Source organism: Xiphophorus maculatus, chromosome 12 (assembly GCF_002775205.1).
Source record: "Xiphophorus maculatus strain JP 163 A chromosome 12, X_maculatus-5.0-male, whole genome shotgun sequence".
Taxonomy (NCBI): domain Eukaryota; kingdom Metazoa; phylum Chordata; class Actinopteri; order Cyprinodontiformes; family Poeciliidae; genus Xiphophorus; species Xiphophorus maculatus.
In genome coordinates this window covers 8,740,436-8,767,245 of record NC_036454.1, presented here as the reverse complement: position 1 = coordinate 8,767,245, position 26,810 = coordinate 8,740,436, and positions in this window count along the sequence as shown.

The following is a 26,810-nucleotide window of genomic DNA, read 5'->3' as shown; positions in this document are numbered from 1 at the left end:
TTGAATGGGATCATTGAATTAGAATCCATGATACTTCCTGTTGAATGTAACAAACCAACTTTCTCATTTTTAAGTTTTTATATTAAATTTAGTTCTGTTTACATTCTGGATATAGCAATAGCAATACTTGTAGATTTTGCTACACATCCAATGTCCCTATATTATCTACTGCAACTTAATCCTTAAACAGAGATCTCATCTATCTTATTTAATATCAATAACATTTCTGTGAAGGCCTCAGATCTGTTAGAGAACATTATTAAAAAATCAGCCTCATGTAATTTTAATGAGTGTTTTTCTTTTTGGCTTCTATTTAGCTCTCTTCATGTTATGTAATCTTTTGGCGAGATATATTTATTTCATTGCCAAAGTGACTAAAGCATCTATTGTGCTGTAGCAAAAAAACAAAAAAAGTGTACAGAAGGAAAACCAGCTGACAGAGGTTGAATGATTAGTTACCAATGCTTCCAAAAAAAATGGCAGATAATCAGATTGCTGTTAAAAAACAGCCTCATTTTGAAATGAAATTTTGAAACTCAACATAAAAGAAGGCATATTAAGTAAAATTGACTTTTTGAGCTTTATATAATGTTATGTTATTCCCTCATCAAAAACATACCTTGAGTGTTGCTTTGATTATTTCATGTATGCTTAGGGAATTCTTGGCTCTGCCATGGCAGCCATCCATGGTGCCTAAAATATTCCTCATATTTACCCCAAGCTCCTCTCTGGAGCTGCAGTTTCCAGCCAAGCTTTCTCCCCACACAGCACCCCTACTCTGTGCCTCTCCTCCTCAGCTCCTCTAGACTAGCAGCAGCAAACACCTGGTGGAATTTCACATCTACCAAGCTCATTATAGGAAGTATCTCTCAGTTCAATGCAACTAAGAATGGTTGTATGCAGCTGATCAAACATGCTGGTGTTCGACTTGGGTTGCTAGGTGATTCCGTGTTGTGACTTAACAATCAGGAGGTTTTTGAAACTGCTAATTTCCCAGACACAAAAAATGACAGGGTGGTTATTTTTAAGTGGTTGTGCTGTTTTTAGAAGCAGTTCAGACCCATATGACAGTATAAAAACATGCGAAATGTTACTTTTGCATAATTGATCCCCTTTAAAAACTTTGCAATGGGACATAACAGTAGATATAATACATTTTTGTTTTAAGTAAACAGGCTGGATTTCAATAATAGTTTTAAAAACATCACCAAACAAAAACAAATACATTTAGGAGCTTTTATAAGGGGAAACGCTTCTTTTGTAAAGTTTCATTACAAGCAGCACATAAAATAGATGTAAAGTTTAATTACCAACAAGCAGCTTCAAAAAACCATTACAAAACACTTTCCTTTTTTATCATTCTTTTTGACATTTGCCTTCTAAATGTGCATGAATCCTGACGAGAACAAAACACTTTGTCTCCAATCATACACACAGACACATTATGCTTACACAATAAGTGCACTCCTCCTTCAGCATGGACAGATGAATTAGTGTGGCAGCGCAGACCTAAGTATCTCTTTAATTTTCCTTTTTCAAAATTGCACCAAATCTTTAGTGGAAAAGGGGACATACCCACACATGGAGGTCCGGATGAAAGGATGGAACTTTCTATCCCTGAGAGACCACCAGGGAAAACTCAGCTAAATCAATTCATATAATGAATGGCCAAACAGACCCTATGTGTGTGTGCGGGTGTGGGCGTGTGTGTGTGTGTGGGAGGGTGTGTGTGTGTGTGTGTGTTTATGGCCTTAGAGCAGCACACTTTCATAAATATTGAAGAGTTATCTTAATGCTTTCATTATGGTCCTGACTCACAATGGCCAAGCTTTGTCCTTTTGACTCTTTGTTAGAGAAAACTGGCCCTCTCTCAATCTCATCTGCTTATATTATGCTTGGTAGCCATCTATACCTACTGCCCAGAATTAATGATACCAAGGGAGAGGACAGTGCATGTGTGTGTGTGCGTGTGTGTTTAGGTAAGATAGTAGGAAATGGGGAAAGGAAGGAGGAAGAGAGAGAGAGAGAGAGATGGGGACGGGTGTTGTGGTTGACTGGATGAGACATGCACACCAAAAACTATCTATGAATATATGTAAATATGATGGATGTGTTTGGGTCTAATTTTTCCAGCTGCCTCAGCTAACCCCATGTGAGGCACATCCTGATGAGAACTGTGAAAAACTCACTGTGATATTCGTCTTCCATCATAAGACCGGTCCCTGCTGCTCAGTTATTGCAGCTACTTTAAAAATGAAGCAATGAAATTTCCAGTTTTTTGCTGCACGCTGGCTGAACTTCTGCTTCAAGCCCCAGAAGGAATAAGTAGGGGGAAGAAACAAATCAGCTTTACGTCTCTGTGGAGCGTCAGGAAGTTCCGTGATGTGATTTGATAACTACTTGAGTTAAACTAATAGCCCACAACAATTTTTGATTTAAAGTATCATTTTACATGCTCTGCGGCTCTGTTCATCATGCAAGTCTAAAAAAATTGTCCTGGATGGTGTGATAATAAAGTAAAATTTTGCAACTCATTTTTTTGTAATTTCTGTGTTATAGTAGCTATAAAAAAAAACCAAATACTTTTTTAATGCAGATTTTGTGTGACTGTGGACTGAATGTAATTATATATTTTGGAGTATAATATGAGAATGTGGCACATTTTAGCACTAAGGCAGTTCAAAGTGCTTTTCGCCATAAAAATATACAATAGACAATTAAGAAACAAGCAATAAACATTAACATTTTGTCAAATGTCATCAAAATCATCAATAAACATCAAATATGTTGATCAATGTTCCATCTACTAATCAAAGGCACTGTTAAACAAGTGAGTTTTTAGTGTAGATCAGGGGTGGGCAATCCTGGCCCTCGATGGCCGGTGTCCTGCAACTCTTAGATGTCTCCCTGGTCCAACACACTTGAATCCAATAGCTGAATCGCCTCCTAAGTGCAGTCAAGTTCTCCAGAGTCCTGCTAATGACCTCATTATTTGACTCAGGTGTGTTGAAGTAGAGATACATCTAAATGTTGCAGGAGACCGGCCCTCGAGGCCTGGAGTTGCCCACCCCTGGTCTAGATTTAAAGGCACTAAGAGTTTCAGCGGTTTTACAGTTTTCTGAAAGTTTGTTCCAGATTTGTGAAGCTTAGAAGGTGAATGCTTCTCCTTGCTTGGTTCTGGTTCTGGGGAAGTCTGGATCTGCTGTTGTGCTGTTTTTGAACCATGTAGAACAACAGCAGAACTTTAATGTATGTTGAGCCGTTCCGTCATTTATATTTTGAAATAGTATATTAAAGTCAATTCTCTGAGTTACAGGCAGTCCGTGTAGGGACTGTAGAACTGGCGTAATGTGCTCTAGCTTCCTTGTTTTAGTCAGAATGTGAGCCGCAGCTTTCTGGATCAGCTACAGCTGTCTGAATATTTTTGGGCAGACCCGTGAAGACACTTTTGCAGTAATAAATGCAACTAAAGATAAGCACAGCAGAAAAGGAAGATATGAGTTTAATTCTGCATAGCATAAAATTTTCTGCTCTGTTGGTTGAGGTTATAGTCCACCATGTGGTTGTCCAGGGTTTCATTCTCCGTCTTGGACCATTTGCTACATGTCCTCCCCTTCTCTTTCCTCTTTGTTTTCTGTCTATTAACTGTTCAATAAAGGCCACTAGACCCTAAAAAAATCCTGGCAGACAGATGCTCAGACTTAACACTTAACACTGAATATAAATTTAAATGTTGCTATTCAAATCAGAATCAACTGTATTGTCCAACTTTGTCACACAATAAATTTGTGTGCACAAACAATAAATTTGATTTAATTTTCACATGGTCATAATGTACAGTCATTATAAAAAAGTATAATAACTTTACAAGAGAAATAAAAACTAAAAAGAGTAATATTTACAATACATGTATGCATATGCACACCTAATATTTAGCTTTTTAAAATAGACAGGTTGAAATTATGCAAAATACATGTTTTATTTCACAGCAGCTACTCTGCTGTGAAAGAAGACAGAAGAGAAACTGTCTCTCACAGCTGGTTTTTGCAAATAGTACATAGAACCGACCTGAATATACAGTGACAGTCTAAACAGAATGTGTGCAGGATGTGTCGGCTCTGCAGAGATACTGGTGACACATTTCTGATTCTCGACCTGTACAAGTCCTGGATGAAGGGAAGGTCAGCTCTGATGATCCTCTCTGCAGACCTACTTGTTCTTTGCAGTCTGTTGCTATCCTGTTTGTGGATGAGCCAAGCCACACAGTGATGAATGTACACAGGACAGAATGAATAATAGCAACATTAGAGATGACTAGTAGCTCTAGAAGCCAAGCTGTACTTCATGAGTTTCTTCTATACCTTCTTCAGAACAGTGTCTGAGTGACAACAGTTTAAGTTCCTGAAAGATGAGTTTTAAGAACTGGAAGTGATCCACAGCATTGTTTAGGATAATGAGGGGAGTGAGTTTCCCTGAAAGTCCAAAAACAGTCCTGAGCAGCAAGTTTTGCACATTTCAGCAACAAGGCAATTCAAGACACTTTACATGATGAAAACATAAGATAACAACAAGAAACAATACATTTGCTCACAAAAGTTTTTCTCCTTCTTAAACTTTTCTCACATTTTGGACAATTCAAATTATTGGATAATGTTTGGTGCAAGGGCATTTTCTCTGAGTAGACATGCCTAACATGTATAAAAAGATTTGCTGATATTTTTTTTACAAGAACACTGCAATGTACTATTGGTGTAAGCTTTGCTTGAAACAGATGATTTTTCCTTGGTAACCAGAGGAATAATACTAGTGAAATTCTTTTTCTGTTTTTCATACTTGAAGAAGTTCATAATTTTATATTAAGAGATTGTCTTATTATGGACATAATTGTGTATTTGTATAAACAGCATATTTCATGAAAAGCTGAGAAGACTTCTCCAGCAGTTTCTTTGACATCCTCTGATATGTCATGTTCTTTCATGTATCATAAATAATCATGTGTCTCTTTACTGGACTATTTGGTGGCAGTCCTGCAATGGTAAAACTTTAATTCTAGGTATATTTTTCCAGTGTCACTTAGAATGTTTTTTGAACTTATGAAACTTGTCCTACTTAATATTTTGGACGTATCTGGATCAAATTTATAAGCTGATAACCAGTTTGCCTGTAAGCATTCGTGGTCACTCCTCGTCACTTCTCCTCCAGGCAACGATAGACATAATTTTTTTTTTTTTGCCAGTTTTTGGTGGAAAAGAATTGAAGGTAAAATTGTCATGTGTATCACGTCCAATAAAAAAAATTGTAGTTCTGCAGTTTAAAAAGCTTGGGTATCAAGGCTGCACTTTCTTTCTTGTTTCACACAGGCACATTGCAATCAAATGGGAAAACAAATGGAACATTGCTATCCACTTGGTGAGCTCCAGTTCCAGTTGTCTAATATTTTCCCAATAAACTGACCCAAGCAGGAGTGTGTGTGACAGAAGGAGAGAGACAGAGAAAAACAGCTACATGATGAGAAAAAATCCAGGTTGGTTTCTGTTTTTTTGCAGCCCTGTAGAACTAGCAATCAGCTTGCATCGATTTCCCAGAATCCCTTGTGGTTTGGCTCAACCCAAATTAATGGCAGATTACAAAGGGTTTGCCTCTGTTTTTACTTTTGTTTGTTGCCCTCATGTTGGAAATTTTTAATTTCTAACCTCCACATCTCTTGGTGACTTTTACACTTTTGACACTAATAACACTTAGAAAACTAAAGATGTGTGGCTAATAAGTACAACTTCCTCTGTCTGCTTATTTACATTTAAAAGGCATGTATCATCATATGAAAAATGTTTACATTTTGCTTTTGTTCAGTTTTGTATATCACAAAGAATGAAAGAAAAATGTAAGCACAAGGCAGTAGAGAAGACAGAAGTTGCCAAAAGTGTGTAATTTTATATTTTCAATGTTGAGCTTTGGCTTTTTTACATAGCAGTAGTAAAGTCTCCGATGGCACTTTGAGTATCTAAAGTAAACATTTATATTTGATTTATCCGGTGGTGAGGTGGGAGTAAGGAGAGATATAATGTGAGAGTAATACCTTGGAGACCTAACTAACCAGCACCCTAAAGAGGGATTTAATAGCTTTCTGAGTTTGTATTCAATTGACTGTACTTTAAAATGGCTGCTGTGATAAAAGTAGTTTTGTAAACACTAAAGTCCTGACAGCAATCAGAGAGGTTTAATATTTTCTACTCCCGTTCTGACCAGCATTTTTACTTTGTTCCGCACTGGCATTCATCCACAACTGTGTCACCAGAATAATCTACTGTACATTTAGAAAAGATGCAGTGATTGTACAAGTCTTAATATTTTCTCAGGAGGATTTAGCTACACTACATTAAGTTAGCTGTTAAAACTTTTTTTTCCCCAAAGAGACCATTTGTTGTGCCACTCACGCCAACATGTTTTGCTTTGTGATGCCACTTCAAGCTAATAACCATGTGGTGGACAGAAAGGAAGTTAAAATACTGATATGGAGTCAAATACATTTGCTCATTTGGTTCAGACGGGAGGAATAAACTGTCACAGATCAAAAAAATTATCATGTTTAAACAGGCAGGAGGGTCAGATAGGGAGACCAGTTACTGATTTAATGAGGGTGGTGGAAATGATCAGTTGTTTAGTGATTTATAAAAATTAAGAAAACCAGGAACGTTTGATTCATATGCATTGATTATGTGCAAATATGTATGGAGTATAAGGTTGTTTTATGTATTTCTTATTCTGTAGTGTGATTTTGTGGTTTTTATTCTTGTATATATTCACGTCAACCTGGCAATGAGACAGAACAATAGCCACTTGATTATAATCTCATATATTTACATGTCTAAGTTTATTAAAACGTGTTGTCGGATTTAAAAACAATTATCTTGAATTTACTTGAACTTATGTAGTAGATCATTTTTGTCAAGTCATTGATCTGTTCTGTGTCTACCATATATGGTTGGGTCTTCCTGTTTTGGTGGGTGTGACTTAAAAGGCTTTTTTGTTTCAAATTTTATGATAAATAACAGCATTTTTTTTAGGTTGTTTTGGTTCTAAGTATGATGACTGTTGACAGTCATGGACGTCTGTTAATATTACAAATGGTGCCCTGTTAAAATGTTTTGTGGCAGAGTAACAGGGTATTTTTCAGTGAGCCTCCCCCTCCAAAAAAAAACTTCCTTGCTGGATTGGGTTATGAATCCACATGACAGCACAGAGACAGAGCAAGGCCAGTGAACACACACACACCCACACTCACATTGACACAAACATGCTCTTTCACCCCTCTTCCCCCAGCTTGTGTTTTATACACACGCCATGTAGAAACCAGCAGTATTTTCTGCTGACAGTGCAATCTCTAACAAGTACAACAATAACAACAATACTGCTGGCTTTTCTGCAGCACTGGTGGAGAAGTGGGTTTGTGCACCGGGGTGTGTTTGTGTGTCTTCTACAAGCTGGAAGAAAAATGGGCAAACAGAGACAATGGCAGGGAGTACAATTTACATTGTGCTGCCCTGCAAGGGTCCCTAGAGGGTTGCAATGGCAGCAACTGAGACATCCCGAGTGTGTGTAGGTGTGTGTTTATATAAAGGGTTGGAGAACAGCAGTGACAGTAAGGGTGTTTTTTGGTGTGTATGAGGGCCACGCACTAAACAAAAAGTTGTGTGTGTTTATGGGACAGGCGATGTGAGTGTGACATCAGGGCAAACGGCTTCTGCCCATCATTAGAGACTTACTGTCGGTGAGCGAGTCTCAGAACATTATTGGGTAGACAGCTTGTGTCACATTGGAGAAACTGTTGCAATAGCTGCTTTTTTAGTGAACTCTTGACCTTACATTTGCAGCCACTGCAGATTTCTCCCACGGGGCGTCTAACCTGCCTGGTACAGATGCCACCATGTGGAGAAGTCCTCGTTTTTCTTCTGCTGCTTCATGTTGGCTATGTCATCAAGTGGATACGCAAACAAAACCTTCAGCAATATTTTGACAATTTAAAGAATGAAGTATGCCGAGGTCCAAATAAAGCCATAATTATATACTCTGTCTGTACCATGCAGAAAAACAGCTACACTTTGTAACTTTAAATAGATGACAAGTACTTGCAAAAGTTTTCATTTTGCTTGACCTTTTTTATAAGTGGAGCTTAACATCTTGAGGCAATACTTAGCTGATAGCCAATAGTTAGCTTCTCACTGAGCACTTCAGATAGCTTAACCCGCTGGTTTTCTTACCAGCAACTGGAAAAATGTTAAGTTGGGTTTTATATTATTCACAGATCCATGTTTCAACTTCAGAGGTAACAAGGTAGCCACTAACATTTGTTCCTATGCTAGTGGCTATGCTGGTTGTGCTGTTTTTGCTCAACTGTACAGTTTATCAGCTGTCAATATTCTGAATACCATTGATGGCAACACAAGTATCATCACTGGTACTTTTACCACATCATGAGAACAATAAATCTAAACCTTTTTATTGTAGTAATGGTTTTGTAATTCCTGTTGGAAGATGAACCTCCACCTTAGTGTCAAGTTGTTAGTTTTTCTAACCATGGTTTGATCAACCATGGTTAGAAAAACCATACTATGTTCATTTCTGCACATAGCACTTTGAGGGTAATTTACAGGAATATTTTTCTACTGGACACAACAGCCTGCATGAGCTGTTTATGTGATTAGCGAAGCAATTAGTTACACTGGATTAGGGTAATCAGAGATTGCTCAATGATGCATGCCACATTTACCATATTTTTATTTGTTAAAAATTATACATTACAATTTTTTCACAAGTTTCTGCTGGAGTTTGTATATTTTTATTTTGCATGCATGGGTTCTCTCTGTCTGCTGTGTTTTCCTCCAACAGTCCAGGATCATACTGGAGAAGGAGAGAAACAGGGGGGAGGCTGGTTGCAAATCAGCACACCATCAGACACTTGTTTTATTGTTGTTCTTTGATAAGAAAGAAATGTTTTAGACACTTCCTCCTAAATCCAAAAAGACTGAGCTTAGGTAGGAATGTATGCATGCATGCCAGAGTCCTTTGAGTCTCTGTGTTGCCAATCCTGATTCTTCTTTGGTACTGGATTTTTTGCTGCTGGAGATAATTGGACATAAGTCCCAACTCTCCCTATTTCAAGCTGTTGGAAAGGTTCCCCTTTTTCATGTTAATAATGCTTTGTGTGGACTCGGTCTTTAAATCTTGTCCACTTTGCATTCCTGAAATGGAAACTGGAGGTAAAATGCCCTCCGAAATGTTTGAATTACAAGTCAGAGCCATTGTGAATTGAAAGGATGGATTCATTTATCAAAAGAACTGTCATGATGTCCCCTAAAAGTCCTTCAGTTGCTCTGTACTTCTGTGTGTACCTGTCTAAAAGCAGAGTTGTGAATGTGTTTTACATATGCAAGACACTAACAACTGACCAAATACACTTTAATAATTCAATCTTTAAAATTAGTAATTTCATGGGGGCAAAAATACAATCTTAGGATGATTTTTGTTTGTATGTTTTTATTAAATCACTAGAATGATGGCTGTTTAGTGGCATCGTTATCAGTATAAAATGCATAAAAGCTCCTGTTTTCTTTTTGGGGGGACTCAAAAGCAGAGGAGAAGCAGCCAGTATTTTAACATATGTTATTTATTGCTGAAATAAAATAACTAAAAGAGGGAGATGACTGGAGGAGGAACCAAAAACAACAGTAAACAGCAGAAGAATCCAGCAAAGAATGATAGAAAATGATGTAAATACTGAGGAGGAGAGATGATTGATACAATATAATTCATGAAAGTTGTGAGGAGAGCAAAATGGACAAGAGGCAGAGGAAAAATTAATAAACAAAATGAACAGAGGGATCTACAGGAACTAACGCACCAAAAACAGAAATGAGCAAAAACTAAAAATCAAACACAATAAAACAAAAGACTAAATTTAAGATGCCAACCAAAAGATGACAAAGAAACAGGAAATAAAGGAAGTAGAACGACCAAAGAGCACGGTTGAAGACATATTCCAAAATAAAACGAGAACTAACATCTATAAAACACATTATCAAAACCAGTATGTAAAATATCCCAAGTACAACATTTGGCTTTTCATGTTTCCTCTTTTTACTTGTACTTTGCTGTTTTAAAAAGTTGATCAGAATATTTAGGCAAATGGGGATGGATGAGGATGTCATGTTAACGTGGGTTATGAAAAAAATATTCAAAACTCACTGGCATTGCGTCTCCATAACAACCATTAGAAATTATCTATATCCCAAGTGATTGTTTGGAAACCATAATAGTAAAAAAGTCTTTTCTTAACAGCGTTCACAAATATACATGTGTGGAGTTTATTCTATTGGGACAATATCTGAAAGCATTTACTTTGGTTGGTTAAGAAACATTCCAGGAACACAATAACGCTGACATTACGATTGGCAACATTATGAAGCAAGAGAATAAGTCGGCCTGTTTTGGCTTCAGATGAATAGTTGGACTCACAAAGAAAACATATTATGAGCAAAACTACTAGCTCATAATTATAGAAACTTTTCTTTTTATTTGAATAACATGCCTCTATTTATTTGGCAAAAAACTCGTTTACTAAGGACATAAAGAACACATGTATAGTATAGTTATTAAAAATAAAGTGATAAATTTGAAAAACCTGCCTCTGCATGTCTTTTAAAATCAAGATCAATATTATGCAAACATGTTTTTTTACAAAAAATGTGCCTTGTAAAATTTCTGAGTGGCTGGTAAGAAGAAAATTTAAATTTCCACCTCTGTGTGTGATGTTAGGGCAGCGGGTCAATAGTCATTAAGGACTGATGGATGAGCTGTCTGTGGTGCTGGAACAAAGCAGGATGTCTTCTGCAACTCTGGAACCTTCTACCGGGTCAGGCTAAGGTTGAAGAGCTGCACATCGCAGGCCTGCAGGACTCTGGGGCCGGCGCCATCTGGACCGGCAGCCCTGATCTGGTTCAGACTCTTCATATCCACCTGACTTTTAGAAACAAAGTGTGAGATGAGGGCCTCACCTTCATCTCTTGATATGGTTAGGGACAGTGATAGAGCAGTAACCAGATCCATGGCTGGGGTGGAAGATAAAACATTTGAGATGTGACAGAGATGTGCAGGTTGAGAGAGGATGGGAGGTCTGTTTGGCTGATGGCACAGGAGGAGGAGACTGAGCTTGTTCCTGAACTGCACCTATTGAAGAATGTGTTCGGTTCATTGGCTTTATCCAGACTTTTATCGATCTGCTCCTCCTTCTGCTTGAAGCATATGATTACCTTAATCCCTGACCACACATCTGTTATTTTGTTCTGCTGGACCGTTCTCAGTACTCAAATTGATGCTTAGAAATCTTTTTATTTTGTCAATAGGAGTTGATACAACTGGCATAAAATGTTATTTTAAGGCTTTATCCACATCTTTAACTTTATCAATCAATTTCAAAGCTTACCTACGTATTTATACAACTCTGGAAAAAATTTTAATTATCAGTTTCTCTGATTTAAATTTTTATAGATTAGTTTCTAGTTATGAAACTAATCTAGAATAGCTTCTAATAACATTACCTAAATCACTCTCACAAACACAAATTACAAGATCAAGGGACGTTGTCCTTAAAAATTTTAAAATTATCTCTCAAAGCTTGAAGTTACTTATCAATAATCATCTGCTATTTACAGGTTAGTGAAAACGACCAGCTCTTCACATTTGCTTTGATGTTCCTAAACCTACATAGCAATTTTGCTAGAGGATCCTGAACACCGTATTAGTTTTTATGCTTTTACTTGCTTTCAGCAGTAATTCGAGGGACTGTTTAGTGGAAAAGCCTGTTCTCTGCGTGAACTTTACCTGCATGTAGATCAGCCGAATAAATTAAAAAGGAGACATCAAAAGCAGGAAAGCAAGAGAGGGGCACAGAGAAGATCATGGAATAAAGAAGGCATGCTGAGAGTCTGATGCTGGAACAAACTAGGAGATGAGACGCCAAGTTGGAGAGTGATTGGCATATCTGAACAGCGTCACACAAAAAAAATAGTCAGGTAACTGGTAAGTGCAGCCAGACTTACTAAAACAGATTTATTTCACCACAGCTAAGTAAAAAAATATTTTAGACTGCAGTTTAAGTGTTACAATAATGCTTCTAATGGTCATTAAGGTAAGTGGTTCTTAGAAATGTACAAACCTGAATGAAATTTTATATTTGTTCTGAGAAAAATTAGACTATAATTAATAATTTAAACATTTTCCACAGCTAAATCGTACATCTACTATGTACAAGTTAGCTGAAAAGAAGATAAATATGTTAGAAGGAAATAAAAATAGTACATAAACCCTTTTGGTTAATTGTATACAACCTGAGTAAAGCACTTTGTTGAGGTGTCTTTAAACTCAATCTCAGTACACACTCTTTCTATAAGCATTCATCATTTTGATTTGGTAATATTTATCAAAGTTTTTAAACATTTCAAGTAAGTCAGATTGAGATGATAACGTGTCAACAAGCCTCTGGATGTGACCCGACAGATTTTTTGTCAGATTTTCTTGCAGACTCAACACTTAAAGTTTGGTATTCCTAAACTTTAATTTCCTCTTCCTCTGTTGATCTGGATGTATGCTGGAACACATAAGATCCTTCCTAAACCTTTTAATATGTTATTGTCCATGTTTCACTTCATATCATTGGTGTATTTAAAATTAAAGCTAAACATTCAATCACTCGCTCTGTGTACCTTTTACATGGTTTTCTCCAAAATATCGAGAAAATTACACTGTGTTGGAGTTAGAGTAGTTTTCTCTAACTCCAACACATTTTAAAAGAATGAAAATCATAATTAATAATAATAATTATTGCCATATTTTTCAGTCTCCCACTAAACAAGAAGAGAAATTCTGCTGGGTTTTTAAGACAAATTAAAAATATACATACAAACAAACATAATCTAATGGTAGCTGCTATATTCAGATATTAGTTTGAAGTAATTTTGCAAAATTCCTGATTAAAAGTTTTGCATCTGTTGCCCTCCTTCTCACTGGGAATGTTAAATCGTCCTACGTCTTTTTTACATTGTGTTCTATCATTTTCTTCTCGCCTTCAGACGTTTACAACTCTGTTCCTTTTATTGATTTGTTTCTCTCATTTTTTTTGCCTTTGTTATTTTTCATCTCTTCAGGCATTTTTTGTACTTTTTTTCAGCGGTAAACTACAATAGAAGAAGCAGAAAAATCACACCTAGGCTACTAAGTTATTTTTCCCTCCCTCGTTTTTTTGTTTCCCTCGCAGTCATCTGTCTTCCCAAACAATATTACCAAAGCAATTCCACACCAGTCAATAGTTTCCAGGATTGGCTCTCATCTACCTTGTCCCATAGGGGCTGCCATATCATCAATACAGATTTATACTGTAGCCTGCTAGCTAATATACACAAATGCCAATAGCCTAGCTCTCTCTAGCTGGTGGAAATACAAGGAGCAATCTGGGCCAATTTTATGAACACTACTAAAAGCCTGGCAGTAGAAAGAAAACAAGTCAGAGAGGCATTTATGGGAAAATAGGGGAGAAGAGGAAAAATTAAGCTTCAGCTTGGCAGAAATGGCAAGTAGATTCCCAATCTCCTGTTGAAAGGAAGTACTCACTTCAAGAACACAACAATATTCGAAACATTTGAATAGACAGGGAAATGTGTTCTTTTCAAATACAAGACCAACATTTATTTAATCCACTAAACTACTAGCAATTAAATGACATTAAATACTAGCTTAAATGACATACATGTCTAGACATGTATGTCATTTAATAAAAGGTTTTTCCTTTTTGTATGTGTTAATTTCAATGTAGAAACAAACTAATAATAACTATTTTTTTATTAATTTGGATGGATTAATTTTTTATTAATCCATGCAGATCTAATATTAAAGACATTGTTTATTTTTTAGGTTAAAAACCTAACAATACCGGGTTTGTAAAAAAACTGAAATGGGTTTTCACTGAGCAGGTTTTAGAGTGTAACTGCCTGCACAATTGTTATTTATTATGTAGATATGTTTTGACCACAGAAGTAATGCTTTGAGTATGTTTAGTGATTTTAAAATTTTGCTTTAGTTTTCTCTGAGTAAAAGATAATTTACTCAGAGAGAAATTCATAAATCTTCTTTAACACTTTTTGTAACTTTGAACCTGGAAGACTCTACAATTTCAAAAATTTGAATGTTGTCTTTACACCAAAGAAAGACTGAATTGCATCTGGCTTGAGTCACACTGTACAAAGGGTCTACAAAGAAATTGTTATTCTGATCATTCTTATATTAACAAAAAGTGAATAGACATTTGATTTTTATTTTATGTGAGTAATTAGAAGACATGAGCAGGTTCAATATTAAAAACAGGACTAGTGTCTCAAACTACAATAAAGAATTAATAAAAGGTGCTCGAATTGCCTTCTGTTTCTTTCAATTTTTTAACAAGGATTCACTTTGAGGTGTCACAAGACAGAAGGGTTTTGGAGTAGCCTGTAATGAATAAGCAGTGACCGTTTAGAGCCGTTCAGTGTTTGATAGTTTGATAATAAGGGACAGCTTATGACAGAAGTGGGAGTGTGTAATTATAAACTAACCACCACCTAATGATTCTACCTGCTTGTTATTTTTACAATCATGTCTTTAATTTTGAATCTTTAGGGAAGTGCTTGTGATAAAAGCACATGCTGCAAAATTATTCCTGATTGATTCGGTACTCTTCCTGTAATTATTATGTTGTTGTGTACAGTTGGCCATTTTTCACTTCATCACAAGCCACTTCCTTAAACACTGGATTTTAACCTCTTTATAAAATTTACTCCACTAAAAGTACACCGGAGAAAACAAGTACTTAAGCCAGCTGAAATAAACATGCTGAATGTAATTTTAATTTTGCTGCAGAATATTTGGACACACCAATAAAATACTTGAAGGAAACAGCTTGGTCAATTGAAACCAAAGTTTACTTATTTATGTCTTTTAAGCACCATGTTTAGAGGGAAAACAGCACTGCCCACCACTCCAAAAACAGCATACCAAAAGTGAAATCTTGAGGTGAAAACATAAAGGTGTAGAGTTGTCTTTCTGCGAATGTTGCTTGCAAACTCCATTTGATTAGAAGAGGACGAATGACAAAATTCACTAAGACATTATTCAAAAGAATCGCAAGGTTAAACGAGGGTGGGTTTTTAAGCAATACAAATTCTCAACTGGTTTCAGAAAAAGAAAATAAAGCTGCTGGGATCAAAAACATCGGAAAGAAACGAGAAAACACAGAAGAGTCTTCCAGAGCCATCAAAACCTGAAGACACTTTAGGTGGAATAACTGGTCAAAATCACTCCTGAGCAAGATGCATGGCTAATTCCTTCATCCAGACTAAAAGCTGTTAGACTAAGCAAAGTACACCACCAGTATTCACACATTCAGCTTTTTTTGGATTCACTTTCACCAATTTTTGTTTTATTTTATTTCATTTTATTTTATTTGCGGAATGTAATTCCCTGCGACAGACTGGCGACCTGTCCAGGGTGTACCCCACCTCTCGCCCGAAACATTCGCTGGAGATAGGCACCAGCACCCCTCCTGACCCCACTAGGGACCAGGGTGTTCAGAAAATGGATGGATGGATGAATGTAACTCCAACTTATTTGCAGAAAACCTGCCACTTCTTGGATTTTTTTGGATAGCATTTCTAAAATATTATTTTTAAAAAGTAAAGCTTGGGAAGCTGAAATGTTTATTTGTAAGCTATTGGTAAGTGTCTTGCAAGGCGACCAATCAAGGAGTGACATTTATTTGCCTTGGCCCTAATTGGCTGGATCCCCAAGAGCAGAAATAAGTGTGTGTGTGTGTTAGTTTCTGAGGTAGTGACAAAATGGTTTCCACTGTACATATTTATGCATATTAAGGTATATTTAGTGTGTGTGTGATCAAAAACAAGAAGTTATAGGCCTTTTTAGAAGTTGTCTCAAGTATTTATGGATTTTAGCTACTAGCAGGAGACTGTGGTCCCTAACCTGTTAGATTACAGTAAGTATGTTTAACTCAGTTCTTTGTGCAAAACACACTTGTTTCTTTTAATATTGTTATGTGGATTACTTATAATATTCCCAACATCCAGAGAAATTTGAATTCAAACTGAAGATTGAAGTTTTCAATACTTTTTTCTCTCACCTTTGTGATTTTCTTATTTGCTTTATTGAAGTGGCATTTCTGTGCAAGACGTTTTTGTTGTTTTTTTTATACTTTTGATGACTTAAACTGGCAGGTTGGCTTTTTCTCCGCTGTTTACTCCCCAACTGTTCATCATCAGGAAGGAAAAAAGAATGCCGAGGATGCCTCCAGCTGTGATGATAGCTTTGATTTTGATTTACCTTTTGCTAAAACACAAACAGACAAGCACATATGCAGGACAGGAAATCACTGGCACTGTACACGAAGACCAGATGCTAGAAGCACTTGCTGGATTGTATGTGAGTTTTGCATCAAGCAGCGTGTGCTGGGGATGTGAGGGCTGGGGAGCAGATTAATGAGGCTTTGTCGACCTGAGGAGACAGGAAGGGATAAGGTTTGCAAGTAGGAAGTGCAGAAGAGTCCCACTGTTGCTCAGATGCACAGCTAACAACAGCAGGATCACAGTGGGAAAACATAACTGAGATCTAAAGCTGGAAGAGGGAACAGATGGGGAGAATGATTACGCATGCACGTCGTACGCATGCACTCACAAAATAACAGTGACTGAAAGGCACCGATAAGCACACTCACAATAAATTAGGTATGCACTCTCATACAGCTTCACCCATTCAGTCCCAAACAAAATCCAGTCACACCTATGGACCCCCTTCTGAGTCCCTCGCTTGCTGCCTCTTCACTGCTTTTAACTTATAATGACATCCATCTTCAGAGCACGTATCAGGGTGGTTTTGTGTGCTTACTTGCTGCAGACAGCAGTCTTTATGCAGGTTACAAAGGCAACGTATGCAAGAAATCATATCATACATCTTATAGCTTTGTCATATGTGGGTTGAATTGAACTCAATATTTTGCATTGAGGGATGACTGGTAAATTTAGCTCCAATGGAACTAAATTACGACCTTTTCTCTTCATATTATTGCAGAGGCCTCTCCTAATAACCTTCTTCACTATTCATGTTAGCGTTTTCCAGTCATGGTTCATTTGGTACATGTTTCTGCAGGTTTGGAATGTTTTTTCCTCCTGAACACACTTGGCTTATATTGATTTTTTTATTACAAATCCTTTGCAAAAACCAATGACACGCTGTTGAAGGAATTTCATTTGAATCAGTGCATTACTGCAGAGGAACAGCTACAGTGTCTTTCAAAAGCATTCAAACCCCTACCACAGTATGAATACTTTATTGAAATTTTAGGACTGACCAACACAAAGTAATGCAAATTGTGAAGTGGGAGAAACCCTATGACTTGTGCCAAACTTTTAATTGTAGAATGCATGACTTGTATCTTGGGGTGCCACTGACTCTAGTAATCAGTTTAGCTGGATGTTTTGATAGGTTTGCAGTTGTCATATTCTGCTCTAAATGACTTCTTTATTTATCCCTGAAGTGTCTTCTGTGTTTTTCAGTCTTTTGTGATGTTGCTCGTTCTCGTACAAAACTCTAAAACCTTTAAGAGACCACAAGACAAACTCTTATGACCAATTAGGAGAAATTTGAAAACAATTTCCTTATTTGTAAGATTCAATTTCCTTCCACATCAGTTTATCTGCTTTGTGTTGCCTTTATCACACAGACTCCTAATGGAAAACATTGAAGTTTGTAGTTCTAATGTGCCAAAACCTGGGGAGGTTGGAGAGGTGTAAAAACCACTGACACTCTAAAAAATGCAGGCCATCCTACCCCAAGGAGCTGGATTATAAAAGCAGTTATTCTTGGCACTCTATGTAGTCCAGAGAAAACATGGGCGTCTGCTTTCCCTTGCTATCTTAAAAAAAATCAGATTAAGAAAAATTGTCAGTCTATAGAAGAGTACGGATAATACCTCTCTTCAAACAGTTTGACATATTGCACTTTTTTTAATGAGAGAAATGTTCCAACCAAGGTGGACTTTTCTTCAGATTTTAAATCGAAAAGTAAACAGCCTGCAAGCAGAAGCATCCATCAAGTCAGCTAATTTCCTCTTTCTTTTACAGAGGCAGAGAAACTTATTTTCATCTGTTGTGACTATGCATAGAGTAACATTGATCAAGGGTCCAATTCAGCAAAAAGGTCTGATTCTACATTTTCAAATACATTCTTTGCAGGCAGGGAAAGTAGATGTTTTTCTGACATATTATGTTAGATAGGAACTGTAATATCTGCTTCAAGCATTGTTCAACTCTGCCAATGTTTTACAGCATGTGCGCCAATGCTTCGGCCAGTGATGATCCTTCGAGTCTTCTCAGTCAATTGTTTCCTGGTCTTTATGTGCAGAGCCTGACAAACTCCAGCAGGGTTTTGCATCAATGTGCCAGTGGACCATTCTAAAATCCATAAAGTTCTCATCAGTCCTGTTGGTCTCTTTACTGATATGCTGTTTGTTGCTCTCACTGTGAATAAGAATGTATTACTGCAGATCTGGGCCCACAGTTCACTGCACAAACCCACTACACCTAATTAGCCTTCATCCATTCGAGTGGAAATGCCTCAGCCTTGTTCCTGTTGAAAGTGTTTCCCTCCTCTGTGTCATGACTGAATAACATTTAGTCTTGATCATATTTTTTTGTAGTTGTGGTAGAAAAGGAAAGCATGTTGCCCCAGGAAAAGACGTATAATGTGATAAATAAATACGTATTTATTTACTAAAAATAAACATTTATATTTGACTAAAACATCTTTCCAAAAGATGTTTTAGTCAAAAATATTACCTTTGGCAAAAAATGACTTGGGCCATTATTAGAAGGTGACACTATATGAATTAATCTGCATGCCTGTGATATTTAACCATAGTCAACTGGTTTCTAATATATGCTAGTGTGTATCAATGAACATTAGAAAAAAAGTTTCTGTGTTTTAGTGTTGGTAAAATCTTTAGCTTTGCTGTGTATGTTTGTGTGAAAATCTTTGTTTTGAGCAATGCTGCTACTCAACCCTTTTTTATACACTTTCTCCTAATTCCCCCTTCTGTCCCTCCAAATACAATGCTGCCTTTGTCATCAGCTAAAACAAATAGCCTCACACTCCCCAGACAGACAGACAGACAGACAGAAACACACTCACTGTAAGTAATCTTTGTGAGGACTAAACTCTGACCAAGATTTATTCTCTAACCTCTATACCCCAAAGCACATTAATTACTTTAGTATAACCTTCATTCAGGCAGACGTGTCTCAGGGCTGTCATGTGTGTTAGAGTGAATACCGATAAGCACTTCATTTTAATCACATTTAATGCGTCTAAAATTGGTCCTTACAAGGATAGAAGTCCTAAATTACACACACACATGTACTGGTGGGAATCATTTCTGTGTAATTTTTCCCATTCGCTGCCGGTGAAACAGGCTGTTTGATTGGTTGCTGCAGTGATAGATGCCCGGCCAGTTTTCTGATTACTACAATCTTCGATCTCCGGGGCCCAACATAATCAGAATAAATGTCCCCTACTGTGGGAGGAATAAAGGTGTGTTTGTTGTGTGTGTGTCTGCAAGAGAAACATGGACATGGTATAAAGGGAAAAAATAGGTTTTTGAGTGTATTTTGACAGCATGGTATGAGTGTTTGTGCAAGAGTGAATGCCAGATGGTGCATAGCACCGTGAACCTGTGATATGGTGAGATCAGCTCCAGTTTTATTTCTGATACTGCCCCTGGAGAATAGTTTTTTGTAGTTCTCCATCTATAATTTCAACATGTACTTTTTAGCTTTCTAATTTATTAGAGCATTTTTATCTGTAACAGAAAGAGCATTTGTAACAGAAAGCCCTTACAAGCATTTATCGTCTCTAAAGTTTCTTCCTAATAGATTTTCAAGTAACCTGACAGCGTTCTGCCATTCCATTATCCTTTGTGGTGTAAACTTTATTGTTTATCTGAAGTCAGTTTTCTTGTCAGCAATGAAAAGAAAAAGAAAATGAGAATAACAAAAACCTACTTTAAAAAAGCAACATAAGAAAAAGGAATGGGTTGCATATTGAAACATAAAACCCCTCACATCAAATAAAAGCAGACTCATTCATTTCTCTGAACTATTTTCAAGCAACGGATGTGAGAACGAATTGGAAGAATACAGACATAAAACTTTATGCTTTGTAACAATTTAAACAGTTTGTTCACAATAACATAAATGATTGAACAATATCATAATATCAATGAAGAATACCTACAAACTTGAACCTCTTCTGTTTCCATATGAATATCTAAATCTGTCTAAAGAGACGAAAAATGTCAATAACTTACCTTCTGTTGTCATTCAGTCAACATATATTGCTGCCTTTTATCTTATCAGGTCTAAAATTCTTTCACCTAAATATTTAACACAATAACACACACAGACTGAGATGCCTTTCCAAATATGACACTTTATAACATTTGCACTCACTTTGTGCTGCATGGTACTCACATGCTGCCTGCAGAGTAACTTGTTACATTTCCGCATTTATTTGAGAAAATGTTTGATTTTTACAACATATTTTTTTATATTTATTTGTGTAATATTAATATGAAGTGTTGCTGCTATTACTTGAATTAAATTTACCATGAGTAATTTTGCTTAATGAAGAACAATTATATTTTAACACAAAACTTCACTAGACACAGAGGATACGTTAAAGTGAGAAATATTTTTATATGAAAGTTTTGTTGTTTAATGTTATTTTTTATCTGATGGAGCTGGTTCTGCTGTGATTTTGATCTTTAACCCCTGAAACAACAACAACCGTACTTGCAATGTTCTTGTGTTTATTTTAAAGAGAACTAACTAATCAAACAAGAGATTAGTTTTTACATTAGTAAAAATTAGTTACATTAGCATCTGAGAACACCTCATGCTCACATTTTAGTCTGGGTTTCATGTGCTAAGTGTTCAAATTAACAAACGTGTTAAATTTGTTTTTAATTTTTCTGACAGCAAAAATACAAACAGTAATTTGTATATTATTGCAAACAAATTAAAGCAGTAAGGGGTTAAACTGTGGCATGGGGTGTACCAGCGATTTTGTTAGGCGTGGTAATTACTCCAGAATGTAATTATTTCATAATTCTACTATTTCTAAAACCATCACTGCTTTCAAAGAAGGTCCCTTAAAGAAGAACTCTCAAATTCCATGTGTAAATGACGATTAACTAGATTTAGTAATGTTAAGCCACATACATCCTCAGAAAAAAAAAGATTTTTCTATAATTTTCCTAGATGGGTATAGAAACCAGCGAGTTTCATCTGATATAATCCTTATTCCATATTCTTACTCTAACAATGCAAATACGTTCATGGTCATTTAACTGAGGATTAAACATTTATTACCACAGTATTAAGGTACATTTTAGGCCTGGAATGACTAGCAAGCAGTGCAAGGTTCAGCATAACATAGATCAGTGTTTATAAAATCAATTTTTATTAGCATGGAATTGACTGTGGTGTCAACCTAAACGTATTAACCCAATGTAGAATTGGCCTGTGACCTTTAATAACTCAGAATCTATGGACTGTACATGAACATTTGTTAAAAAGAGCTTAATATGGAAAGATTAAATTCAAGTCTTAGATACGTCAAATAATGGCCTTTAAATAAAAAAGAAAAATCTATAAGATTATATCAGCCTGTAAACAATGCAAATGTTACAATGGAACATGTGGTGTGTTTTTTAATTCCAGACTCAACAAACTGAAAATATCAAAACATGAAACTGCAGTTTTGAAAATGATAAACGATTCATCAGAAGTGACAATTAAGTTTTTAGGGTTTTACATAATTTATGCTTTCTTGCTCCCATAAGACATTTGTGTGTTAGAATGATGTTACAAACTGTTAAGACAATAAGTTTCAGAAGTAAGACATGTTTCAGAGGAATTGTTTGATATTGTTGCCTAAATATTCTCTTACACTTATAGGTTAGTTTAAAAACGTTGAAGGCAAATATCACTTTTTAGTAGAAGTAAATAACCGATTTGCTAATCATAAAAATCAAATTCAGTAAAATGATAAATTAAATATAACATCCATCTGCACTATGAAGTAGCACCAAGCCATTTCCCAACATGTCATCTCAGGAACAGAAGAACAAATTGGTGTAAGCTACAGCCTAGATTCTTGGTAGAGCCTTTAAGGCAGGAATTTTAGTTTGTTAGTGGTCTCTTGACAAAAGTAAAAGCCATTTTGGAGCTTCAGTGAGCAAAGAGACCCAGCCATAAAAGTCTGAGTGCCAGAGATTTAGGACTAAACTCTCAAAATGGAGCTCTTTCTGCAGGCAATGTTTCCAAACCAAACGCACAAAAAAACAACACATCAGCTGCAAATGAGTTTGTTTTTGTTCGTTCACAATAACACTGCACAAAATTCGAAGGATGTGTCAAAAAGCTACAGCATAGGTATCTTATGATGCTGCTGTATTTCTGTCTGGATGCTAAATCAGGAGGGAAAAAGGAGATTATTACATCTGTGTGTCAGCATTTTACTGGGATGATTAACGGTTAGAATTTGTTTTACTGCAATTTACTGTGAAAATCCTTGATGCCACATTTTTAACACATTTAAATAAACAAAATTCACAACATCTGACTGCAAATCAAGCTGTGGTGTACTAAAAAAGCAGAACATTTTGAGATGGAATTAAAAAAATTCTTCAATAAAGTTTTAGTTTATAGGGTGTGCAACGTTATACAACTGGGTTATTATTGCTTTATTGCACCTCACAACAGTTTTCGTTCTAGTTTCACATGACAGTTCACACATTATTTGTGCAAAAATACGTATGCATGATCACATTACATAGTAATGCAACTTAATTAAATATGGGTCAGGTAAAAAGTTAACTTCAAGATAAACTCTTTGTCTATAGGCAGTTTAAATAAATCACATGGATGTTTCACTTTTTATCAGAGTGTGAAATTTTAGAGAAATTAATGTAAAGAACTGACTGGATTTACAGTCACTGAAAGTAAAGTGAAGCAATGACAGAAAGATGGAAAGTGTGGAAATGTGTGAGTGTAAGTGTAATAAATTATTGTCCCATGGCATAGCCTGGGCACAATTATGTGGATGTTTTGGGTGTGTATCTGCGTTTATGCGTGTATGCGTGTATGACAGTGAATTTAATTGCTCTTCACCTTCACTTCAGAAGCTTTTAGCCTGGTCAGCACACAGCCAATCGGAACAAAGAGCCAGTCTGTGAGCAGAGCGGAGCCGAAGTGAGGCTGTCTCGTTACTAAGTGGATTACCTTCACACTCTCCCTGTCATACAGAGCTGCATTGTGTGGTACACAACTGAACCTAAATTAAGTGACAAAAATTGGAACTGCGTAAGATTTCTGTTTCCCTTTTACTTCCCCAGATGCTTGAACAAGCTTTCGGTTTTACTGTGGATTTTTACTCTCCCTCAGTTCCTGCTATTCTTCCAGAAACTCGCTTTCCTCCTCATGCCACAGAACTCATTTCATTTGCATTGATAAGTACGTTTCTCAATTTGTGGAATAGAGAATAAGTGTCTAAAACTGCCTCTTGCTATCTAGACACAGCTGCACATAAGCCAGACGCAAAGTTGGAATAAATATGCTTGCAATTATAGCAGAGGAAGAGGAAAAAAGAAGGCAAAAAGCTTCACCTGTCAGAGCGACACTGCATGTGAATACTTCAATTCTCTTTCACTTGCGCACACACAACGATGCTTCGCTTGGTGTCAGCGTCACAAGATACACAAAACTGCAAAACAGTTTCCACCAAAAGTCAGTGACAAAAATGCATAAAGGTTTTTTGTTTGTTTTTTTAAAAAAAAAAAACATAACTAGTTTTATCTTTTTGGCACAACATCATCAATTCCCGAAGAGAAAAAAGTGATTACATCAATTTACTTACTTTTTAGTTCTGAAGTGTTTTGTTGCTTATTGTTTACTAACAAATATATCTTTTGAATGTTACAGCAGAGATGAGCAGTTCAACGTTAAGATGCTCCAACACTGTAGCTGTCTCTCTCTTTTTTTTTTTACTATCACTGCAGTGGAAATATCCCTTTAAAGGGATCAAATATGACTTTTAGATTGAGGTTCTGTTAGGTGTTTATGAGTAAACAACATCCTACCTAGGGTAAAATGAGGGTATCACAAGCAAGAGGGGTGTCTGAGTTTTTCTGCTGGACCTGCTACATCTATGACCTGATCAGCAGAAGAAAATGATTGGATTTATTAATTGATTAAGCATAGGTCATCCTCTGGCATCAAGGCATGACAAGATCTTGAAAAGCTATAGTAGTAAAACAATAAACTTCTTCTTTCATAATGTTCATATGATTTAAGGTCATTTTAAAGAGATTGCAGCTAAGATCACAAAACTGCAACTTCTCACGAGTTGTGTGAACCACAACCGGGTCTTACTACTGGTAGAAACAACGAAGAAGACGACACCAAGGGTTAGGAGGATGAGTCCGCAAGTGTTTTTTAAGGGATTGTCACATTTACAAACTTATTCAAGTGTGATTTTAATTACGTGTCTTAGTAAATGGAAACAACATCGTTTTGTTTTTTTACATTAGTTCAAAATCAACAGTTTTGCACATATTTGCTACAACTAGCCTCTTATTTAGGTAAAACTGAGAAGAGCAATATTCTCCACAGAAGGCGAGTAGAAACAGATCATAGATTATTTGCTCTGATTTTGCTTTGTATCAGACTCAGAATAACATTAAATAAGTTTTACAGATAACATTGTTTTAAGAGTGATGGCATATGTTTACTCTTTTAGTACTAGCAGCAATAATGCTTTCATTTCACAGAAACCTAATTCAATAATGTTTTGCAGTTTGTGTAAATACCATGAAGCAGTGAAACCGGCCCTTTCCTAAGGCTGATGCCAACTTTTTAAGCATCAGGTAATTGTTTTCTAAATTTCATGGAAGCTGCGTTTCAGAAGACGCTTTTCTGATGAAGTTTTCATACACTAGTCCTCGGCTCCAATTTACCTTTGAATAAAATTGTGTATGTAGAATTTCATTTTCCTCCCAGCCTCCAGAAGATTAAATTACCCACCCAACACCTCCATTTTTTCATCCTTCTGTTTTTTGTTCTCTCTGGATCTTCAGCCGAGCTTCCTTTCACTTTGTTCTTTCTCCTCTACTTTCCTTTCCCAGCATTTTACTTCTTTTGGTTTTCCTGTCTCTTTTTTTGCCACCTCCAACCCTCTACTGATTAAGAAAAGAGGGAAAAAAACTGTTGGTAGATCGGTGGGAAAGTTCAATTAAGCTGTAGGCCTCTGGGCTTTTGTGTTGGTGTGATAATGTGTATTTTATTGTGTGCACACCTGTGTGACTGTGTCTGTGCATGCTTCTTTTATTCGTGTTGCGTGTGAATGTGTGTGTGCATGAACTGAAATGAGTGTGGATATGTTCGTTCTCTTTGAATCTTCACCGGCATGTGCTCCAGTATCAGCTCTCCAGGATTAGTTTTCCTCTCTAATCAAGTAAGAGAGAAGCCCGCAGGTAATTACAGCTTCTTTCCAAAAACAACTGAGCTTTCATGTTCCTGTTGGACTCCATCACAATCCAATTACACAGTCAACTCCTACTTCAAATAAAAACACAAAATTGTTTGACTGAAGGATGTTCTGTTTGATATTAGTTGAGCCAAAATAACCCAAACCTAATATGGTTAAAATCATACTAGACAATTAAAACAATTAGTTGGTTCTCCTCTTTGGATAGGCAGGTTTTAGTTTTTCTCAAACAAACCAATGAAAGACTGAAAGATAAGATTCTACTGCTTTCTCTTCCAAAAAAAGTTTTGAGTTGAAATAAAACTTTTCATGCACAGTGGCACAGTAATTAACACAATTGGCTTTCAGAAAGAAGTTTGGATCTTTGTTCTTTCCAGCTACTTTGACTTATTCCCACAGTTTAAAGATATGCATGTTAGGTTAACCAGTCTTTCTAAATTTTCTTGCAGTGGGCGCATGGCTGTGTTGTTCTTTGGTGAACTGACGACTGTTCCAGGGTATACCCTGCCTCTCGCCCAATGTGTGCTGGAGAGGCTCTACTAGCGCTCCCACAACCCTGCAAGAATAAGCAGATACGGAAAATGGCTAAAGAGGTAACACTGTATGTTCATATCACTATGACGATGCAGAACTCTGAGTTCACAATGGTGTCACTATACCTGCGTTTCCATTAGAAATGGGCGCAAAATTTAGTCAATATTCCACTAATGTCAAACAAACACATATTTGCAATTGTGATGTTTTCATTGAATAACAAAAGCAGTTAAAATCACATGTGAATAAGTTTGTTCTACTACTAACATCCAGTTGTTGATCACATGACTCATGTAATGCGAAAAAACTATTTAAAAATTCAGTTTTGCGAAATGCAAAACTTAGGATACCGCCAAATGAACCACCGCATCGTAGCACAAAAATTTTTTGTTGAAAAACTTTAGTAAATAAGAAGCCATTTTATTTTAATTCCAATTTTACAATTTTAAGGTAATTGGAAACGCTCTCCATCGAGCCATTTACAACGTTCTAAGGAGCGCTGGACTCAGCAGAAATGAAGTTCCACCAGGTTTTTGTGAATTGCTGCTGCTGCTAGTCTGAAGGAGCGGAGTGTGGGAGTTTTG